Below are 5,783 nucleotides of genomic sequence, written 5' to 3' on the forward strand. Positions count from 1 at the left end.
GGCAGACAAACTGATTTGGTCACCACTTTGATATGCACACAGGTACTTTGACTAAGGTAACCAACATAAGGCAGATTTAAACTGGTACATGCACTGCTAACCAAACTGCCTTTCTCTCAAATCCTTTCACATCTATCATTGTGTTTATCCCAAGACTGTCTGTGAGACAGGAAGCTTCTCAGAGTATTGAGAAATACACTGATTTACTCATTCTTGAAAACAGGTAGAAGAGAAGTTGAGCTACAATTTTCTTATTGTTTCCCAGGTGCTTCAAGAAATGAGTCATCTATATGAGGACCTGATTCTATGTCTTCCTCAAAGAAAGAAAACAGTGACCTCAAGTATCACTGTATTTGAAAGCTTTCTGGCTGAACAATTTCAATAGACCAGCATCATCTGTTGCCTGAGCACAGAATAGGACTTGTGAAGAGGACTGCAATTCTATGATTCTATGACTTCTGTTCTAAGCATCTCATAAAATGATGACTTTGGGAGGACTTGCTAAGAAATTACAGCTTGAAGAAAAAGAGGCAATATAAGGAAACACACACAAAAGATAGCAACAGGTTGATATGTTTTCTGATCTCATTTCCAACCTAACACTTTGTCATTAAGACCTGTCCTGTGCATTATCTAATTTTCTTTACAACTCAACAACCTAATATTTAACTCAGCACTTTCCAGGAGCTCCAACACCTCATTCTAGAAAAGGTCCCTTTTACTGATAATGTCAATACACACCCAATCTTCAGTTTCTCAGACATGGTTCATCTGAAATCCTCAAGCAACCTCCTTTTCAGTTTGAGCAAGCACCTAATATCCTGTGAGCACATAGTTCTGATGCATTTTCCAAATGTTTTTCATGTCTCCTCAATACAGAATCACATAATTATTTAGGTTGGAAAAGACCTCTAGCAATGAGTCCAACTTTTGATTGATCACCACCTTGTCACCACTTTTGATTGATCACCACCTTGTCAATTAGACCATAACACCAAGTGCCACATACAGTCATTTCTAGAACACCTCCAGGGATGGTGACTCCACCTCCTCCCTGGGCAGCCCATTCCAGTGCCTAACAATCCTTTCCATGAAGAAACTCTTCCTGATGTCCGGCATGAACCTCTCATCCTGTTGTTGGATGCCTGGGAGAAGAGGCCAATCCCCACCTGTCTACAGCCTCTTTCCAGGCAGTTGTAGAGAGTGGTAAGCTCTCCCCTGAGCCTCCTTTTCTCCAGACTAAACACCCCCAGCTCCCTCAGACACTCTTCACAGGACCTGTGTTCCCAACCTTACACCAGCTCCACTGCCGTTCTCTGGACACACTCCAGTACCTCAATGTCCTTGTAGTGAGGGGCCCAGAACCGGACACAGGATTTGCGGTGTGACCTCACCAGTGACGAGTACAGGGCAAGAATCACTTTTCTTATCCTGCTGGCCACACTGTTGCTGACACAGGCCAGGATGCCATTGGCCTTCTTGGCCACCTGGGTACAGCTGGCTCATGTTCAGCTGCTGTTGACCAGCACCCCCAGGTCCTTTTCCACTGGGCATCTTTCCAGCCACTCTTCCCCTGCCTGTAGCACTGCAGGGAGTTGTTGTGACCCAAGTGCTGATCCCAGCACTTGGCCTTGTTGAACCACACACTCCTGGTTTTGGCCCATTGTTCCAGCCTGTCCAGATCCCTCTGCAGGGCCTTCTTACCCTCCAGCAGACCAACATTTCCACCCAACTTAGTGTCATCCACAAATTTACAGAGGTTACACTAGATCCTTGCATCCAGATCATCAGTAAAGATATAAAAAAGGACTCAGTCCCAATACTGACCCCTGGGAAACACCACTAATGACTGTCTGGCAACTGGGTGTGACACCCTTCACCACCCCTCTCTGGGCCCAGCCATCCAGACAGTTTTTAACCCAGCAAAAAGTGCACCTGTCCAAGCCATGGGTTGCCATCTTTTCCAAGAGAATGCTGTGTGGGAGACAGTGTCAAAGGTTTTGCTGGAGTCGAGGCAGAAACATCCACGGCCTTTCTCATTCACCAGGTGGGTCACCCAGTCATAAAAGGAGATCAGGTTGGTCAGCCAGGACCTTCTTAAACCTGTGCTGGCCGGGCCTGATCCCCTGATTGTCTTTTATGTGCCTTGTTATAGCATTCAAGATGATCTGTTCCAAAAAGATACATACTTTCAAATCTGAGTTCAAATGCACCTTAAAAATTGGGTCATTGAAGAATTTGCCTAAGTGTTGCATGTGGTGGCACAAAACTCAGGGACAGTATCCAAGGAATCTGGTTTTCATGAGTCATATACATATAACATTCAGCATAAAAGGAATCCCTCAGATGCCTGAGAAGGATCACAGCATGTGACAAAGGATGGAGAAAGACTTTAACTGAATTTTAGGGAAGTACAAGAAGGAGAGGAAAAACAGAAAGGTAGACACATACATATTTTCATTGCAGATCTCCTATTAAAGTTCAATATAGATTTATATTGTCCCTGTAAAAATCTCATATTGTACATTGTAGTGAGTTAAAAAGTGAAGACTACTGAACACACACAAAGAATATTACCTGCAATAAATTTTTTTTGATTATGAAAAGATGTTAAAAGTGTAAAGTTATAAGCAGATGTGGTGTAAGTATACTGAAAGAAAAGGTAATAATTATAAAAAAGCTAATTTACATTAATAGAAATAGAAATAAGGGAATTTTGAAATACTGAATAAAGTAAGTTTAGTGAAAAATGTCAAAGTCTGGTAGATATTGTAATGAAAGTAGTATATCAGCTCTGAATCTAGTATATTATAAAGATGATATTGTTAATATTGGGAGAGTCATTCTAAACTGCACAAACATTTCATGTTCTGGATGATATTTAGCTGTTAGACTCATTTTTGATATTTCTTCCAAGAACTTAATAAATAAAATAAAAATACAATTCAAGTCTTCTGAAAAAAATAGTAGAATGGAGATAGAAACGGCAGCTCTCAGTAATTTGAATGACCAGATGAAATAAAACTCCTGATGTGGAACAAGAAGCATATCAAATAGAGAAAAAAATTTTGTCTTTTTTATGAAATGGAGTTTGTTTACAGCCTATGGGGCCACAGCTACATTTTCAGACTTTCACAATCATAGTAAAATCTGTCTCAGCTAAAAAGAAAAAAGAGGGAGGAAATTAATCAGTGGTGGGAAGCATAGAACATAGTGAACATGCAGTTAACACCCTTCAGATTGCCTACATACTTGAGGTCATCCTGACCGACTCTAAACACAAAGCAAAACTGCTCTGTGCTCTTCTCTGATGGGTCAGGAAGCCCCAGAGGAATCCACAGGCAAAGAGTTTTCTATATTCTCTGCTTCAAAACATTCAGGAATTCATCTGAGACCTACAAGATATAGAGACAGGTATTAAGTCAAAGAGTAAATCAGTGGTGGAACATATTCCTTTAAGAAGTTTTAGGTAGTGACTTTTCACAGAAAGCCTTAGAATAAAATAACTGGACATTGCAAACTGGGTTTTGTGTTTATTACTTGATATGCAGGCTTCAGGATGTGATGACTTTCCGACTATGCAAAGAATGGATCTTATTAAAAATTCTTAAGCTCTGACACACAGTTTAGATACTTATTCAAGCATCTAAACTGGAATTTTTTTTAAAAAGACTATTTTTTTTTTCAGCAAGAGCTACTGAGACACAAATTTCCTCAGGATTAATGGCAAATTAATCAGATGCAGCACCTGAATTCTGGAGCATTTTATATCTTACAAGTTATTGATGTCCTCAAAGCAATGCTGACAAAGTTACTCCATTCAAGTATAATATAACATTTTGCCATTCTTTCTCCAGCCATCAAGAATTACAACAAACAGCAGATTTTCTGGAGCAAAGGAAGATAAAAAATGGCCCCTCATCTGTCTGAAACAAAACATTACACCTGGAAAAGAAGGCCAACTGGGTAACAGGTATTTGAACTAAATATGTGGCAATCCATTCAACCTTTTCAAAACCAAGCATCTTTTCTCACAAAGCCACTATCAGCCTCTTGACTTCTAAGTATATCAAGTCTACTGTAAAATAGAAGAGCTAGAGCCAGATGAAAAGCCTAGAAATTTGTAAAGAGGATAGATTCTGATTTTTCAGGGGGTGAGGCTATGAAATCCATAGAAAATTATTTGGGCTTTTTTTGCAGGTGGTTGTTTTGAAAACCAAAAGTATTACCTGAATCTGATTTTTTTTTTTTTTTTTGTGAGATGTAATGGCTCAGTACTAATTAATGAGAATTAATGAGACCCAGTTAACCAACTAAACCATGCCTCAGTTTCTAACATGCTCAGTATAAACAATAATTATAAGAAAGGGCACCTAATTAATCAAAGATACTTCTGACAGTCAGTTGCTAATGTAGCTATGCAGGCCAAGGTTTGTTAACCAGTCTGTCTCCCAAAAACTTATGCCATTAAAGGAAATCAAAGAGAACAGATACCTTTATATTTTTATGCTTTGTTTTCCGTTTGTCTGTTAAACTTGTAAATATTGCAGACTTCAAGAGCTCTCCTTAAGCAGGGTTGGCGGGGAGATGATCACAAACAAAATAACACTGAGCTCAGGGTTATTTTTAAGGCAGCTTTTGGAAACCACTACCTTGCATTTGCTGCTCTGACTTGTGTTTCCATGGAAGCAGGACTAGACATGGACACAGTCACTAGCAGATGAGGCAATTTCAACTGCCAGTTTCTGGTTCTCAGCTCTGTTTCCATGACAACCAGTGCTGGCACCCTGAAAAGGAGGTGAGGTATTTAAAACACTACAGTGCTCTTGATAAATATCTGCTGCTGTACACGCACAACACAGACCCCTTACGTCTCCAACTACAAAAATGCTGCTCAAAGTAGCAGTGAAAATACATCTTGATACCAACTACTACCATTTCCCTGGGCAGGTTTCAAGGTGAAAGAATGTGTGGTTTATGACAGCTGATTCCATCCTGACGTCCAGGAGCCAGGGGGAAGGGTCATTCTCTTCTTTCAGAACGAAGATGGAGATAGACAAAGATGCTGTGCTAAACATATGTTATTGTTTCACAAGGAAAACACAATATTTTTCTATATTTGGTGTCATTTTTCTATAAAGAATTAACCAAAGCCCTCTTGAAAAAGTGACAGTGTGGCGGAAGTGAGACTGAACAACTTAAGATGGTTCTCAGGGTTCACAGAAATTTTGGGGCAGCAACTGCCCTTTTCTTCGCTTAAATTTTTCACTCCTTTTGAATATCTACACACATCTTTGTTCCTGTGAAGAGATAGGTGTAGGCAAGGGCCATCTTTTTTTGTTTGTACTCTTTGGAGAAAGGGTACAGAAGCATCAGTTCTTCTGCCAGCAGGTACATGTCACAAGAGACAGCTGCAGACCAATTCTCATCCTAATCGTAGCTGCAATTTGAATCTGTTCCCTTCCCATATACAAAGCACTTGAACTAGAAAGAATTCCAAAAAGAGAGGGAAAAGCCAAATTTATTTATCTTGCTAAGAAGAGAAACCTTAATATGACACCTCTGGAAATAAGGGGAGGTGGATTTGTGTGTGCAAATTGCTATATGAAAACAATAATGCATTTTGTGTAGAGGTTGTGGTCCCCTGTTTCAGAAAACTGAAAACCCAAAGGGTCCTTACCATTCCTGGTGCAACTTACAGGAAAAGGAAAAAGAAGGGATGACAAGTTGATTAAATGTCACCTGTAATACAAGCCTGTAAAACTTTAGAAACAACACTGTCA

The 5,783-nt window shown here is 39.8% G+C and overlaps 1 long non-coding RNA gene across 1 annotated transcript; it reads right to left on the reverse strand.

Annotated features, from left to right (window-relative positions):
- Positions 1-2,986: 2,986 nt before the first annotated feature.
- Positions 2,987-4,628, reverse strand: LOC125326794. Its single transcript, XR_007204003.1, has 2 exons — positions 4,495-4,628; positions 2,987-3,395 (listed from the first exon to the last, which is right to left on the reverse strand). It is a non-coding gene; the product is annotated as an uncharacterized LOC125326794 (long non-coding RNA).
- Between the last annotated feature and the right edge of the window lie 1,155 nt (positions 4,629-5,783).

The sequence above is a fragment of the Corvus hawaiiensis genome, chromosome 5, assembly GCF_020740725.1.
Source record: "Corvus hawaiiensis isolate bCorHaw1 chromosome 5, bCorHaw1.pri.cur, whole genome shotgun sequence".
Taxonomy (NCBI): Eukaryota; Metazoa; Chordata; class Aves; order Passeriformes; family Corvidae; genus Corvus; species Corvus hawaiiensis.